The sequence below is a fragment of the Petaurus breviceps genome, unplaced genomic scaffold (genome assembly GCF_028583685.1).
Source record: "Petaurus breviceps papuanus isolate PSGF00001 unplaced genomic scaffold, PetGlider_PUasm1.0 218, whole genome shotgun sequence".
Classification (NCBI taxonomy): Eukaryota; Metazoa; Chordata; class Mammalia; order Diprotodontia; family Petauridae; genus Petaurus; species Petaurus breviceps.
Window position 1 is genome coordinate 1,658,953 of NW_027185872.1, and position 16,710 is coordinate 1,675,662.

The following is a 16,710-nucleotide window of genomic DNA, read 5'->3' on the forward strand; positions in this document are numbered from 1 at the left end:
TATGCATATACATATACACACTCACATACAAGTATATACACCTTCACGCATACACCCTCACACTCATACACACACACTTCCCCACATATAACTATTTACACCTTCACACAGCACACTCACACACACTCACATGCAGACACATATACACATTCACACATACATATACCTCACCCATATGCATACTCATACACACACTTCCCCACATACACCTATTTACACCTTTACATAAGTACACACACAGACACATATACACACTCTTATGCATATACATATACACACTCACAATACACTCACATACAAGTATATACACCTTCACACATACACCCTCACACTCATACACACATACACTTCCCCACATACACCTATTTATACCTTCACACACACACTCACACACACTCACATGCAGACACATATACACACTCACATGCACATACACACTCACACACATACACCTCACACATATGTACACTCATACACACACTTCCCCACATATACCTATTTATACCTTCACACACGCACACTCACACACACATGCAGACACATATACACACTCACACGAATATACATATACACACATACATATTCAGACATACATACACACTCACTCACACACACACACATTTTCCTCAGCAGTGAGCACCCAAACTGTCCAAGACCAAGGATGAAGAGCACCCGCACCACTTTTTCCAAGCTGGCGGGGCTGGGCACAGGCATTCTTGGTCCTCCCTTCTCCCTCCACGTTAGCCCATCCTCATGACCTCGTGCAAATCTGCTTCTGGCTTGCTCCCTGGCCTTACCAAAAGCTCTCCCATCCCCATGTCCCCCAAGAGCCCTCGTTCACAGTTGTCTTGACTACAAACGTCACTGGCTGCCTGCGGAGGAGAGGTCCCCAGCCTGGCAGGTCCTCCTCTGTACACTGAGGTACGTACATAGGAAAAACACTGGGTTTGAGGAAAGGGCCAGAGGCACACACGTGGAGCCTGCTGCTTCTCAGGGTGAGGGCAGGACACTCACTGCCCTTCTGGGGCTCTCAGTTTCCTCGCTGGTACAACAAAGGGTGCGCCTCAGAGACCGGCTAGCGGCTCTCCAGATGGCGCTTCTGCTCGGGAAGCTGGAGGGCTTCAACCTCCAACTCCAGAGCCAGGGGCCTCTGCACTAATGAGAACAAACAGCCTCCATGGTTTGTGAAGCATTTGACAAGTATTATCTCATTTTATCTTCACAACTCAGAGAGCCAAAGGCTGTCATTGTCCCCATTTTACATGACATGCAGAAGCTGAGGCAGGCAGCAGGGAAGTGACTCGCCCAGGGTCACACAGCCAGTGAGGAGCTAGAGCTGGATCTGAACTCCAGTCTCCCTGCCTCCAGGCCTGGCCTGGGATGTTCTCTCCCGGGGCAATTCGATTACAGGTCTGGATCAATAAAACGAATAAGTGAAGAATAAAAAGACTGGGTACATACATTTGAAAGCCAGCAGCACCCCGCTGTGTGGAGCAGCCCCCAGAAGGCACTTCCTGGAGCCCCTCTGGCCTTCTCATCCCATGGGCAAGCCCCTCCGTTTTCTGGTAGGACCGAGGCTGGGCGGCCTTCATTCCCCTCCCAGCTTCCCTATATGAGGCCCCCCCCCACTTGCCCCTCTCCCTTTTGGGCATTGTCTTTTTCATTAGATTGCAAGCTCGTTGAGGGCAGGCACACTATTTCTTTTTCCACTTATATGTGTATGCCCACTGCTGCTTAGCACAGCACCTGGCACACAACAACAATCGATGAATACTCACTGCCTAGTGCTGTCTTGCCTTAGGATTCCAATACCCAGCTACTAGAGTCAGACAAAGGTCCCAGTAGCAACGCTTGGGGAGCCTTCTGCGTCCTCCGCCCTGCTGCCAGTAAACCAAGGAGAGGCTGGATTACAAGGAGTGAGACCCTTGGCAATGTTGGCCAATAAAATAGGAAGCGTTCGTTTTGAAGTCTCCATCACGTCCCAGATAATTGGCCATTGACATTTATGCTCTGAATCACACAGAATAGGGCTCTAGCTGAGGATTAGAGGGCGCCTTCAAGCTCACTGGCCTGCCCCTTAATTACAGAGGAAAGGCATGGGCCAAAGCCGTGAGGTGAGAAGGCCCCTTCTGTGGGTTACCTCTGGACATCCCCACAGCAGCCCTGGGACAGAGGCCCCCCTCCCCTCATTTTTACAGATTAGGAGAGACTAACTATTGGGAGACTCAGCAAAGCCCCCTCCAAGGAGGTGTTTCCGCTGAAGTTGCCAAGAGGAAGCTGGTGAGGAGAGGCTATCAGAAATGGGGAACAGTCTGTGCACATGCATGAAGATGGACAGAGCAAAGAGTGAGTGTGTGTGGGTGGGGGGGTGAGCGTGTGTGTGTGTGTGTGTGTGTGTGTGTGTGTGTTGGGGGAGGGGAGAAAGGATGAACATGGACTCAGCCCAGAAAGCCCCATAACTTAAATGACTTATTGAGATAGAGCCAATAAGAGGTAGAACAGGCCTGAATTCAGGTCTCCTCACACCCAATCCAGGTTGCTTCTCGTTCTTCCCCCAACCCTCCAAAAGCATCTTCCAGATCATTCTTAAGTACACACGCCTGTCTTTTTTCTGAATTCCCACAGCTCCCAACCTTCCTGAATATGATGTAATGGGGACTGGATTAGAGGCTGTGCTTTGGGAGTTCAGGTGGGAAGGTTCCAGACAGACTGTACCCCAAGAACAGACCTGAGTCCCCCAGCCCCTTTGGCGAAGCTCGGCTCTCCCCTTCCGGCCTAGTCACTTGGGTCTAGCTTTAGACACCTCTGAGGCCTGTTCCTTAGGGGACCCATGTCAATGATCTCTATGCCTCAGAGATAGCTGCTATTAGGGAAGGGGGGGAGGGCAAGCAGGGGTTTGAGAAGAGATGGAAAACCTGTCAGGCCTTCACATATCAAGCACTTCACAAGGGAGACCAGCACTCAGAGTTTTTAGATAAATGGTTTATAAAACAATTTGATCTAACACTTCAACCATGCCAAGCACTGGGGCTACAAAGACAAAAGCAAAACAAACAGCCCTGTCCTCAAGGAGCTTCCATCCCATCAAAAGAGATGACATGTACATTGTGAGATTGTGAGTACATACAAAATACATGCATAATATTGAGACAGTCATCCCAGAGTGTGCGTATTGGGGGAAAGGCTTTTTTGTAGGAGGCAGCAACTGGGCCCCGTTGAACAGTGTCAGTACTAAAGGCATCGTGGTGTGATCTTGGCTGCCCGAGACATGGATAAAGGAGGTGTCGGATCATATCTGGGTACTTCATGAAATGGTCTCTTCTAAGGGAGTCAATGTGTGTGTGAGAGAGAGTGAGAGAGAGAGAGGGGCAGAGGGAGAAGGAGAAAGGGAGGGAGAGAATTCATCATTTGGGTTGGAGTTTATTGAAAACCAAAAGTATAATTTTGGAAAAACCCAAATACTTCCATCAAGCTGACACGGAAATTTTTTTTTAAGAATTCTTTTAAATCTTAGTGCAAGCTGAAGGCAGGAATCTCAACCAATGAGGGTCTCACTCAGTCCCCAAGACCCACCAAGGTGATGCAAAGATAGATCCAGAGAAATTACATCAGGGTTTCTTACATAAGACCCCTCACTCAACCAACATAATGTCAACAACATCCAGAGTGAGAAACCATGGAGAGAGAAGGATCAGTGGGTAGAAACCTTTGCTTTCTGTCCAGTGCTGATAGCCGTTCAGACCCGGCGAGTGACATCCTTCTGGTATCTTCAAAAATGAAAGACAACAACCAAGCAACTAACCATGTCTGAGAACGCAGCATTTAGCTCTTCTACCCCTGCCCACACCCAGAGAGCGGGGCGCCTGGGCTCTCAATGACTGGCCTGGCTGGCCGGCGCTCTCTGTCTCTGTCTCTGTCTCTCTGTCTCTGTCTCTGTCTCTGTCTCTCTCTCTGTCTCTCTCTCTCTCTCTCTGTGTCTCTCTCTCTCTCTCTGTCTCTCTCTCTCTCTGACTCTGTCTCTCTGTCTCTCTCTGTTTCTCTCTCTCTCTGTCTCTCTGTGTCTCTCTCTCTGTCTCTCTATCTCTCTGTCTCTGTCTCTCTCTGTCTCTCTGTCTTTCTGTTTCTCTCTGTCTCTCTCTCTCATTGTCCCCATCCTCCCCCCTTTATACCATCCCTATGGGGTGTGTCATTTAGGACTGTGTGAACATAGCTTTGTAGCCCATCAGGACAGTAATTGCTTTAAGTACTAGTCATTGGTGATTCTTTGAAGAAACCTCTAACCACTGTTAAGGACTGTCATAACCAGACTCTAAATTCTGGTGCTTTCAGCAGTTTTGCTGGTGCCCCACATCCTCTCCTGGCCACCCATCTTCTCAGAGGATCGTGCCTACATCCACATCACTGCTGTCCTTATTTCACAGTGATTCCTAAGTCACTGTGACTTCAGTTTAGAATAGAATTCTCTCTGGACCCTCTGTTACTCTCCTACTTTTCTGGGTCCATCATTCCCTCCCTTCCTGCTCCCACATAGAGTCCCCCTCCATGGTACCTCTCATTCCCATGCTGGTCTTAGAATGTATCCCAACACAGAGAAAAAGCCGGAGGAGCTTCAGGGGTTCCAGACCTTGCTCCAGCAATCATCATGGTCCAGGAAGACCAGACTATTCCGAGCCTTGAGGACCCAGAGAGTACAAACTGTTGTGAGGGCAGGATTAGCATCACACTTGTCCTAAGGAATGGAAGGGATAGCTCAGCAGCAGCTTAAACTTTTCTCCTTGGGAGGTGAAATTGGGCAGGAATCAGCCAACTTATACTGTATGTACATGGATGGATGGATGGATGGATGGATGGATGGATGGATGGGAGGAAGGGAGGGAAGAAGGGAGGAAGGAAGGAAGGAAGGAAGGAAGGAAGGAAGGAAGGAAGGAAGGAAGGAAGGAAGGAAGGAAGGAAGGAAGGAAGGAAGAAAGGAAGGAAGGAAGGAGGGAGGGAAGGAGGGAAGGAGGGGAGGAGGGGAGGCGGGGAGGAAGGGAGGAAGCAAGGAGGCAGGCAGGCATTTGGAAAGCTTTGGCCATAAGAATAACTTCTCTGGAGTACTTATTATCTGAAGAGGCTACCTACAGTATTTTAAAATTAAGGCCAATTCTGCCCCAGAGGAATAATTGGGGACTATTTCACCTGCTGGGTACTTAGAACGAGCCTAGGGCCACCATCTGTTCCCTGCATTGTGCACAACATTCCCCAATTCAGAAATGTTGAGCCACACAGGCTGAAGACAGCCCATAGCAAGCAAATCATGAACCTTGTCCATTTCAGGCTTGGCGTAATGGAAAGGCAGATGCCGAGAAGTTGGGTTACTGGGCACAGCAGGACAGAGCGCTTGCCCCTGTGGGGCTTGTGCCATACCACCAGCCCTCAGGAAAGCTCTCGGATCTGGCCTTGGGAGCTTCTTGCACAAATCTCTCTTTCACATTGTTGTCTTTTTTAACCACCCCATTTCTCCCCAGAGAACATCTGAAGGTGGCTTGTTGTGCCCCATCCAGGCTTCCCCCAAGGGAAAATCTAAAGGTGGCCTCCACCTCAGTCTTCCCTCCAAAGGGAGAGGGGGCATCAAGCATCTAAGCTCACAGCAGATTGGACCCAAAATGAGAAAAAGCACCAGGATTCATCCCAGGGGCCACACACGTGCAGCACAGCTCCCTTTCTGTCTTCAGAGGTTCACTGCCCTGCTCCCAGGGGCCTTGAAAGTCCTCCAGAATTCCAACACAACACTTAGCTTTAAGACCCCTAAACCAGAACAAAGACTGGGTTTGCTAAAGAGGGAGGATCCCTCCCTTCAGGCAAACACCAGCTCCCCTGGGAGCCAATGCATTTTCCACTTAGAGCCCTACCTGTGACTGGCCTCCCACTCCTGACCAACACAAACATTCAGAGTCCCTCCAGCTCCCTAGCCTCTCACAGCCCGCACGACTCACAGTACCATCTGTTCCTCAGCTCCCTGGCTTTGTCTGCCTGCCTCTCTTGGGCTCCAAAACTTACCCTTGATCCAGGAGCTCCTTTGTCCTGTCATCTCTGCCTTTCCAGAGCTCCCTCCTCAGACTCTGACATCTTCCAGCCTGGACAAGGCATTCTTTGCTGCTACTGCCACCATCTCCTGACATCCCTGAGACCATGGGGTTGTAGCCTAGAATGCAGTTCCCTCTAGAGTCCACACTGCAGGTTTCCTTCAATAGAACTGAGTTCCTGTGTGTCCAAGGAGGTTTTCTCTGTCCAGCCTTTCAAAGTCTGCCCTCTTAGGATCACAGATTTAGAACCACCTAGTCCAGAGCTAGAGAACCTGTGGCCCTCTAGATCCTCAAGTGTAGCCCTTTGACTGAGTCCAAAAGTTGGAATCAGTCAAAAGGCCACATCTAAAGACCTAAAAGACCACATGTATCCGGGAGGCATCAGGTTCCCCACCCTGATCTAGTCTAAGCCCCTCGTTTCAGAAGGGAGGACAGTAAGTCCAGGAGAGGTTGAGTGATTTCCCCAGGTCTTTGTCTGCAGATTTGTTCTCCCTTCTTAAGATCAAAACATAGCCCAGGTATGTGAATTGTCAAGACTATGTCCCAATTGTGCACAACATATGAATAAGGCCTGGATGTCTCCCAAGGTACCACAGGAAGTCTTACTGGATTGGCTGAGGGCTCGATTGGCTGAGGGCTCTTCAACCTGCAAGAAAAAATTCAAGCAAACTTCCCCAGTTCGTTTGTGGCACTTAGCAATGAAGTGACAAAGTGGATACAGTACCCAGCTTGGCACCAGACACTTATTAGTTGTGTGACCCTGGGTAAATCACTTAACCACTGTCTGCCTCAGTTTCCTCAACTGCAAAATGGGCTAATAATAGCGCCTACCTCCCAGGGTTGTAGTGAGTATCAAAGGAGACAATATTTGTGAAGTGCCTGGGACACACGAGGCCCTAAATAAGAGCCTGCTCCCTCCCTTCCTTCCTTGAGGGCCCTTGGCCTCAGGCTAGGCCTCTTCCTTCTCTTCCCCCTCACCCCTTCCACTGGTCAGAGCCACTGGTGAGCCTGAGTGAAGAAGCACATCATCCGAGTTGTCCCCCCTTTATTAAGGGGCTTTGTTCTGTGAAGCTTGGATTCAGTCACAGGGCCACACTTGAGGACCTGAAGGGCGACACGTGGCCTCGAGGCTGCAGGTTCCCCACCCCACATTTGTTCTCTAAATCTGTGCCCACATTGTGCCCTTATGGAGCAGCACCACTAACCTTCGGACAGATGCTTGTGCCAACCACTCTTCCTCTGCCCTCTTAGCAAACACTCCTTTCTAAAAATGAATTGTCTAGCTAACTAAATGATATTAACTTAGACTCATGGTGGAAAGCCTACCAGCTCATGAGTTACAGAATTGGGACCCACCCCCAATCCCTTGGGGTTAACCCCAGAGCCCTGGAGGAACAGGACAGCCACACTCTGGACCTACGTCATCAGGGCAAGGGGGTGCTGAGAGAAGGACCCCACAGAATCTACACATGCTACAACCCTCATTATTATTAGTGTCCAACACAGCTTGTGTATCCTGACGGTACAACCTGAGGAGCTCCATTGAAATATGGCATTTTCCTTTGGAAGGTCTAACTACATGCTTTCTCTTCAGGAAGACCAGAGATCTTTTCTGAAGGGGGAAAAAAACTTTCAAGAATGCTGAGGCCAGGCTCCAAACCAGCGCCCTGGTAATATAACCATTGTTAACATTTAGAGGGCACATTAATGTTTGCAAAGTACCTTACATATGTTGTATCATTTTGTCCTCAGAACCACAAAAGGAAACTGAGGCCTGAGGTTGGTGCATGCGCACGGTTACAAGCTCAGAGGCACTGAGGCCAACTTAGCCACCACACCACGGGACACTTGAGGGACGCCCCTTTGGGGAACCCACAACACAGGGGTTGGAACTAGTACAATTTCTGGCCAGCCATTTTGATCAAATTCCTGCAGAAGGTCTCAAACCCTTTGGCTAAAACCTGTTGTTTTTTTTTCCATGTTTTATCTTATTCCTTGGCTGATATTTTCCTGTTTGTTCATATGCTTTTAGAGTTTCTTTCTGTTTCTAGGTGAACCAATCTCAAGGGGGCAGGAGAGGTACTTGAAAAGATCTCCAGCCTTCCCCAGGGTGTCAGAGCCTGTGTCCTCTGCATCACACCAGGGACTTCATTTGGTGACCTTGCCAGACGTTACCTCTGACACCTTGCACAAACAGCAGGCACTTAATAAAAGCGTCCTGAATTTAGCTGAATCTCAGGCATCAGAGAGTAGGAACAGTTCTGATTCCCCTAAAAGTCTACATGATAAGGACATACTCATCTGTTTTAAGGACGGTCTCATGTTAACAACCTTCATTTTTACCTTTGTGATTTTCAATGACATTTGACAAAGAGTAGGAACAAAGCTAATAACCCAGCTACTAAAAGATCTCCTTTTCTCTGCTGATTAGGAGGAAGGTGGGTTGGGATCTGGAGGTTTCTTATGGAAAAAAGATAATGATTTTTCAAGTAAAAAAGTTCCCAACATACTTTAGCATTTCCTGTCCTTCCAAGTGTCCTCATACTGGGCACTTAAGTTTTTTTGATCCACGAAAAGGATCCCAAAAGAATAATTTACAAAACGCTCCTTCAGAGACAGCAGAAATTAAACTGCTCGGGATTCAATTCGATGAACATTGAGTGGGCACCAATACGGCTGAGACAATACATACGGTGATAAAGAGACAAGAGCTGAGACTCAGCCATTGCTCACGGAAGAAACCAATGGTGGGGACTTGGGGTGGCATCTATACGAGGTGTGGGGAATGGTGGGAGCAAATGCATGAAAATGGGAAGAGAGAGGGCAAATCAAAGGGAAAAATGGAAGAGAGTTCAGGTGGGGTGAAAAAGAGACTAAAAGAAGTATAAGAGAAGGTTGGAAAGGTAGGTTGAAGATGGATTATGGAGGGCCAAATTGGAATTTTGTACTTTATTTAGCAGACAATGGGTAGCCATTATGACTCCAGAGTGATGCAATAGGGAAATTGGTTAGGGATGAGGTATAGAGGAAGGCAGGGAAGCTAGGTGTATAAAGCATTGGAACTGGAATCAGGAAAATCTGAGTTCAAATACAACCTCAGACTCTTACTAGCTATGTGACCCTGGGCAAGTCATTTACTTTTGCTTTAGCTTCCTCATCTATAAAATGGTTGCAGAAGGAAATGACAAACCACTCCAGAATCTTTGCCAAGAAAACCCCAAACGGAGTCCCAAAGAATTGGATATCACTGAAATGACTGAATGGCAAAAACAATAACACGGAAGATGGTTTGGGGAGAGAAGAGGCTGAAGACAGGAAGACAAAGAAGGAGACGATTCCACTAAAGAAGTAAAAAGAGGGTCGCTACAGGAGTAGAAGAGAGAGAAGCTGTGGGAGAGATCAGCTCCGAGGCAGGGAAAAGAAGGACACCTGAGTAACTCTGATGCAGACCCCATATGACTGAGAAGATGAAGCATTCCCAGACCACCTGGGAGGCACAGATTTGGAGGAGAAGCTGGAAAATGGGCCCCCACAGAGAAGCAGGCTGGCCTCAGAGCTCAAGGGTTAAATTACTACATGCTATTTTTAAGAAGAGCTGTATGGAATAGAGATTGGTAGCTTCATGTATAATCTTCTTTTTCTGTTCTTGGCAGATGGAAACGTTCATGTTTGTTGGTGTTTTGTCAAGTTCAGGATAACAAAGAAAAAGGGAAAAGGAAACTGATTCCCTTGATTTCGGACTAGATCTCAAGCAATTTGGGAGTGGAGGGAGCTGGGAGTTGAGGGAGGGGTAGAGGGGATGGAGGGGGGGCCTCTAATCCTGACTAAAAGCCTCTGACTCTAATTCTGAAGGTCTTTCCTCCTCTTGAACATCACCTAAATCTGATTCCTCTCCCCTTCTTGTGCCCTGGGCCTAACATTTGCCATACATGAGGAGAATACGTTGCCTTTCTCCACATTCAAACTATTCAATGGGCCCACTAAACAACAGGCACTGGGTAGAACTATGGATAAACCTTCATGCTCTGTCATCAATCCATCACTATGAGTTTATTAAGTACCTACTACGTGCCCCAAACTGACTGGGCTGAGCAGTCTTAAGACGTGGGTCTGAGCAGTCAGGGAGCCAGGTCAGTCTTTACAGGGTTACTGTCCAAACCCCAAAGAGCCCCCTTTGATCATACAGAGAGGAAACCATGACCACCACCGCCAAAACAACAACCACACAAAAGACACAAGAAATCAGGAACCTTTCTTGGCATGGGAGTCCTTCCCAGAATGCTTTTCAGTGTTCACAGAGACAACAGGAGCAAAGCCTGAGAAAAGCGCTCCCTGGAGGCCTCAGGACCATCACCACCTGGATCCTTGACACTCCTAGGAAAGGTTCCCTTGCAGCCCTCACAGCAGTACTGAAAACAAAACAAGGCAATTCTGCCTTCAACTCAGGCAGGAAAATAAAGGGCACAATGAAAGAAAGGGCCAAAGTCAACCTTGAATGACCTGCTGCCCAGTCTAGGCTGTTTCCTCAAAGAAAGGCAATGCTTGAGAACTCAGAGAATTAAGCTAGGTCAATGTAAACAGTTATCTTTCAAAGGGTCCCAGCCTAGGAAGCCTTTAAAAAAAAAAAATTAGATTGCTACCCAGAGGGCCTTTCATGAAATATTTTGCATTAAAAAAAATCCTCTAATTATGAAAATGTCTATAGCAAAAGAGAGAGAAGTCCCCTGAAACAAAGAAGAACTCCAAGGAGGCGGAAGGCCTTAAGAAATGAATCTAAATGCTTCTGCAGGAGAGCAGATGGTGTGTGAACGTTAATTATCTGGACTTTTGTTTGGCACGCTCCACAGTGAAGACACCAAACTTAGAACAGGCCAATGGCTCCCAGGTGGCCCTTGATTATGCCACAGCTACTTGGCATAGAGATGCATGACCTCAAAATGCAAGAATGGAATGGAGGAGAGAAGGTTTTTCACTTTGTCTACCCAGCATCGGATGGAAGGTCTTAAAAATGAGAAATATGGTGATGGTTGCCCCATTTCTGTAGCATTTTAAGATTCCGTGGCATATGCTTGCTTCTATCACTGTTCACCACTTTCTCAGCTTTACATAGAAAGAAACTGACAGAAAAAAGGAGTGCCCTGCCTAGACTACCTCTCGGCCAAGTGTCTTCAGATGGACTGGAAACTGAAACTTCTATAAAGCCTAGCACACAGCTCCCAACACTCTGCTTTCTCATATACTGAAAGTCAACAAAGCAGGATTCGAACCCACAGAATCCTGACCCCAAATCCAGAAATCTTTCCCCTAGAGCACCCTGACTCAGTGACTCAATCAATCAAGAAGCATTTTGTAAGCATACTTCATTTGGTGGAGGAAAACCAGGGTGATGTGAGATTTCTTCTGATTGTGGTAACTTTTTCACAACTCTCACAGTTTTGCCATTGAAAAGAGTTTCCAAATTGAGAAGCAAGGCACTGTGCTAGGCACGAGGGACACCAAGATGAGGTGACCCCTGTCCTCAGAGAGTTTCCATTCGTTCGGGGGAGTTATGGATGTGTTTGTACACATACACATATAATATATGTACCTAACACATGTATATTGCACAATACATGTGTGTACACAACATGTAGCACCCATGTACAATCTGTACTGTTTGCACACATGTGTTGCATGCACTATACACAAATGTGTGCAGTTCACACATCTATGTGTGTGCACCCCTGTATGTACATATACACATATAGGTATACACATGTACTATACATGTAGGTCTTCCAATAAATTTGATAGCAGGAGATTTGGGAAGGGAGGGAAGGTACTAGTCCATGCGGAACCAAGAAAGTCTTCATGTAGAAGGCAGTGCTTGAGGGGACTTTGAGGGAGGGGGAAGTGAGAAGACAGGGCAGTCAAGGCACACTGGCTGTGTGAAGGGCCCCAGTTGGCGGAGCAGCAAAGGAGGTAGGTCTGGGGGGGAACAGAGAAGGAAAGGGGCAGTGTTCCATCCCCAGGATCAGGAGGCCAGGGCTTCCAGTTCTCAGTCCTTGGGCCAGGCATTGCACTCTCAGTGCCCAAGGCAGCTCTCTAAGACTATCGGGGGCAGATGGTGCCAGCCTGAGTTGGGAGAGGAATGTCTCCACCAGGAACTCCCTGAACCAATAAAATCATAAGTACAATTTAAAAAAAAAAAGTCTATCTGTGTAGGCTGGAGTCAGGTTTGGAAGGGCTTTAAAGGTCAGGCAAGGCATTTACATTTATCTTCCAGGTAAGAGTCCCTGTAGCTTCTTGAGGAGGGGGATGATAGGACAGAATAGGCTTGCTTTCACTTTAAAAAAAAAATCACTTAGGACTTGACAAGTACTGCTTGGATCGGCTTGGATTGGCCTGGTGGGGAGGGGTACCATTGTTGGTTTGTTTATAATGGCTTCAAACTGATCCATAAAAGGAAAACGATGCCAACTCACCTTGGTTTTTCTCCCTCCAATATATACGAGGACAGATTAAAAGGCATATGCAAGTCACCCCCGTGAGGCCTATAATGGCTAACAGAACGGGCCCCCACCCAAGGCAGAGGTGACATCCTCTGTCCCCATAGACCCCTCTCTCTGCAAAGCAGCAGCCAACACACTCCAGCTTACTGACTCCAAACTGCTCCTTCCTTCTCACCACCAGGTGTGCCATCCCAGACCCTCCCCATGCTCTCCCACCTCCCTCTGCCTCTTGGCATCCTCATCTCCCTGACAGCCTCAGATTGAGGGTTCCCTCTTACAAAGAGGTTTCCTTCTGAAGAGGTTTTTCCTGATCCCAGTAAAATTACACTGTATACAATTAGTATTGACTTTCATTTTTACAGGTTCTCTTCCTTCTTTCCCCCTCAAAAACAAAAAAACAAAAAACCATAAGCTCCTTGGGGGCAGGGACTGCTTTGTTTTCCTCTCTATTTTTGTGCCCAGTTCAGGGCACATAGTAAGAGTCAATATACAGTCTGTTGAGTGCCTACTATGTGCCAGTCACTGTGCTAAGTTCCATAATACAAAAAAAGATCAAAGGAGTCCCTGCCTTCAAAGGGCTCCCAGTCTAATGGGAACATTAAGAACAAACAGGTGACACTGTATGTTGGGAATAACCTAAGGAGGGCCAGAGTTGAGGGGGAACCAAGAAGTGCTTGTGAAATTCAACAGAGGTGGGAGTGCCTTGAAGCACCAACCACCATTCAAAGCAATTCCTTTATATCAGAGAAACCAAAGGAGCTTCTGCAGCTAGACATTCCCACTTAAGTCCTTAAGAAAAAACTTCCAGCCAATGAATTTGGGCCCAGGGAATGCCCAGAGATGCAGAGCAGCCGGCTGACCATTTTCCCCATATTAAATATTTACACTGCTTAAGCCCATTAATGTTCAGCATTTCCTGATCATGGCCACCATTCTTGGAGAGTTCAGTAAGACTCCAAATTGCAGGGCGGTTTCAGTCGGCAGGGGCGGAGGACTTTTCCTCACAGAGAGTTCCCAGCCCCAGTGAGATCCCTGTTCTCAATCTCCAAACACAGAGCACTGGCCTGGAGAAACTGAAGCTGCCCAGGCCAACCCCAGAGCTCCAGCTTAGGCTGGAAGGTGATCTTCCAGCCGTTGGAGAGGAGTCATCAGTCAGCAAAGAAGCATCTGAGGGAGGCCTCAGGGAAAAGCTCTGTTGGAAGCTGAGTAGCCGGGTGACCTTGAACAAAGCCCTTTCCCTCCCTGGGCCTCAATTTCCTTGGCTATAAAAGGAAGGGGGTGGAGTCCAGCGAAAATATTCCTGGCTGAGCCTCCCCCTGGTGGGCTGATCATAGTGCCCTGGAGGTGCCAGCCTGCTCCATGGGAAAAGTAGAAGGCCTGTCCTCAAGGAATTTTCAACCCCACTGAGGCCAACAGGTGGGACTTTGGGTAATCTGTGGCCCAGGTCTGGCTCGGTCTATCGAAATATTAGCAGGAGAAGACTCAATTCTGTCAACTCATGCAATAAAAAGGAACCAAATTACACCATAGGTGAGCTGTGCCTCCCTCCCCCCAGCACACACTCCCTCCCTCCCCCAAGCACTTTATCAGGTTTGTGGATTCCTCGGGTGTGATGAAGTATTATAAATCCCAAGGGATGTCGGAGCCAGAGAACCTTCTGGCAGTGACTGTCATTGACAGGATGACAAGTCCCTTAGATATCTGGAGAGCATCAGGCAAGAGGAAACGACTTTTCCGAAGCGAGTTAAGGTCTGGTACCCCCTCACTTTGTGTTCTTAGGCATATGGAGGGATTCTGCGATAAGCTTTAAGAAATGCTTGAACTCCACTCTCCCTGGCAAGGGACAGAGGTGGGAGGGAGTGAGGGGAAGTGATCTGCCCAGGGTCCTGCAGGCAAGGTCAGAGGTGGGTTTAGAAACCAAGCCCTGTGCGCCCAGGGTACTGTTTTTTACATCCATTATCTCATGCGACCTTTCCAGCTCCACCAGAGGAAGGTGACCTCATCTGCCCAGAGTAAAACTGACCCTGAGGGAGGTGAATGGGGTTGTCAGTTACAACAAAAAGCTCTCGATGCCTCGGAAGATTTTAGGGGCAAAGCCCCGAAGGGAGCCCTAACCCGAAAACGAGCCCCTACCCCACCCCATGCCTCCCTCATCAGAAGGAGGTTTGACACCCACCAACCTACAAACGTCGTTGTTCAGGAGACTTTGCCTGCTTTCTTGGGGAACCAGATGGGTCCCCAGAGAAGCATCCAAGTCTATCTGTGTGGAAACAAACAAACAGACTGAACGCTAACGGAGAATTCAGCAGCTTCCCACGGCGGCGAGTCACACCCCTGGTGGGGAGAATTGAGGCTGTAATAAACAAAGCTCTCACAGCCACGCACCAGTAAACCACCACCTGCCTGTTCCCGGGCTCGGGGTTGCTGGGGCCTAGGCTCCAGTTGTGTGTTTCTGAATTCTATGAAACCATAGAGACGTTGCACCTGTTCCCAACCATCCCTGAGCTCACTGTCTTCGAGGGTCCGCTCTCACATACAGTGAGCCCCTAACAGGCTCCAAGCCCACAAGCATGCCGGTAAGACCGTATAGGAACCAGCTTGGTTCCCATCGAGCTGCCCCGGTTTTAAGCCAGGAGGAGCTGAGGCCCCACAGCTATTAAATGGCCTGTCCTCCACACCGGTAGTAAGTACCAAAGGAGGGATGTGAGCCCAGGGCCTCGGACTCCACGGGCAGTGCCCTCTCCAGGGTGCCTAGCTCCCTGAAGCCGAGAGACTGGACCAGTTTGTCTTTTTCTGAAAACCTTTGCCTTCGAGGCACCCCGCACAGAGCTCCCACAGAGCAGGCGCCTAAAAAGACTCGAATGAGCTCAGGTGGGTCAATCAAGCGAGTTACAAACTTTTAAACGCATTGTCAACGGCAGTTATAATTGGTGTTACTACTGTCAAGGTTGTCGCTGAAGGAAGCCGGCTGTCCCAGGGTGAGACTGAGCTTTGGAACACTCAGGACCTGGACTCAGTGCATCCAAAACAACAAACATTAATTAAGCACCCGCTGCATACAGGGTGGTCACTAGAGATACAGGCAGCTATAGCCCCGACCCTCCCAGGGCTTACGGTGGAGTGGGGGTAGGGTGGGGAGGGAGAGACAGGTCCCATCCGGCCGAGGCAGTCAGTAAAGCAGCCTCGCTCCCCTGTCACCACGCACCAAACCCTCCCGCCTTTCTCTGGAGCCCGCACCTCGAAGGAGGCTCCCGCGCTCGGGGCGGCGCCCCCTTCCCGCCTCCCCCCTCCCTCCGCGGAGGCAGCCAGTCCTCGCTCCCCTCCGCCCCGGGCCGCCGGGGAGGCGCTCCTGGAGGTGGGCAGCGACGGAGGCTGGGACCGCGGCAAGAACAGAGGCAGGACCCGAGCTAGGCGGCGTGCCCTTCGGCCGGCGCGGGCCACTGGCGGCGGCCGCGGCTCCTCCTCCCGCTCCTCCTCTGTCGTCCCCTCCCCTCCCCGAGAGCAGCGCGGAGGCCTTTACCTGTCCGGGCGGGGGCGGGCAGCGGGGCCGGAGGAGGCAGAGCTGGAGCCCGAGAGACACTAGCGGCAGCGGCGGTGGAAGCAAACAATGGAGCGGTGAAGGACGGACACATTGACAGCCGCGAGGCCCCACCTCCTCCCCGGGCTCCGCCCCAGGCCCCGCCTCCGCCCCAGGCCCCGCCTCCTCCCAGGGCTCCGCCCCCAGGGCCCCGCCTCCTCCCGGGCTCCGCCCCAGGGCCCCGCCTCCTCCTCGAGTCCTGGTCTTCTCCCCCTCACCCCACCCCGTACTCTGTCCCCGCCTCCCTTCCTATCCCCTGTGTCTCCCTCCCCCTCCTCGGTTTTTGGTCCCCGCCTTCCTTTCCCTTCTCCCTCTCTTCGTCGGACTGTACCATTTACCCAAGGACGGGGGAAAAGAAATGCCCGGTATCTGTTCTGAGCCATCTCGGGGCCTCCCGACTCAGGCTGAGCCGCCGTCCAGGAGAGGGTGAGCGCCTACACGTAGTTGAAAATGTCCGGAAGCCCTCGCTGACCTCGAAGAGCCGCGAAGCCTGGGGAGAACGATTCTGCTTTCCCCTATGCCGCTGTCCTCGTGGTCTGTGCTCCCGGGCTGGCCGGGTCGGAGGAGGGGCGTGCGG

The 16,710-nt window shown here is 49.8% G+C and overlaps 1 protein-coding gene across 1 annotated transcript in view; it reads right to left on the reverse strand.

The window, feature by feature from the left end:
- Positions 1-16,239, reverse strand: part of BZW2 (basic leucine zipper and W2 domains 2) — a 77,479-nt gene extending 61,240 nt beyond the window's left edge. The window contains exon 1 of the mRNA XM_069094433.1: positions 16,077-16,239. The gene's annotated coding sequence lies outside the window, so the exon portion shown is untranslated. The remainder of the gene's footprint in view (positions 1-16,076) is intronic.
- Between the last annotated feature and the right edge of the window lie 471 nt (positions 16,240-16,710).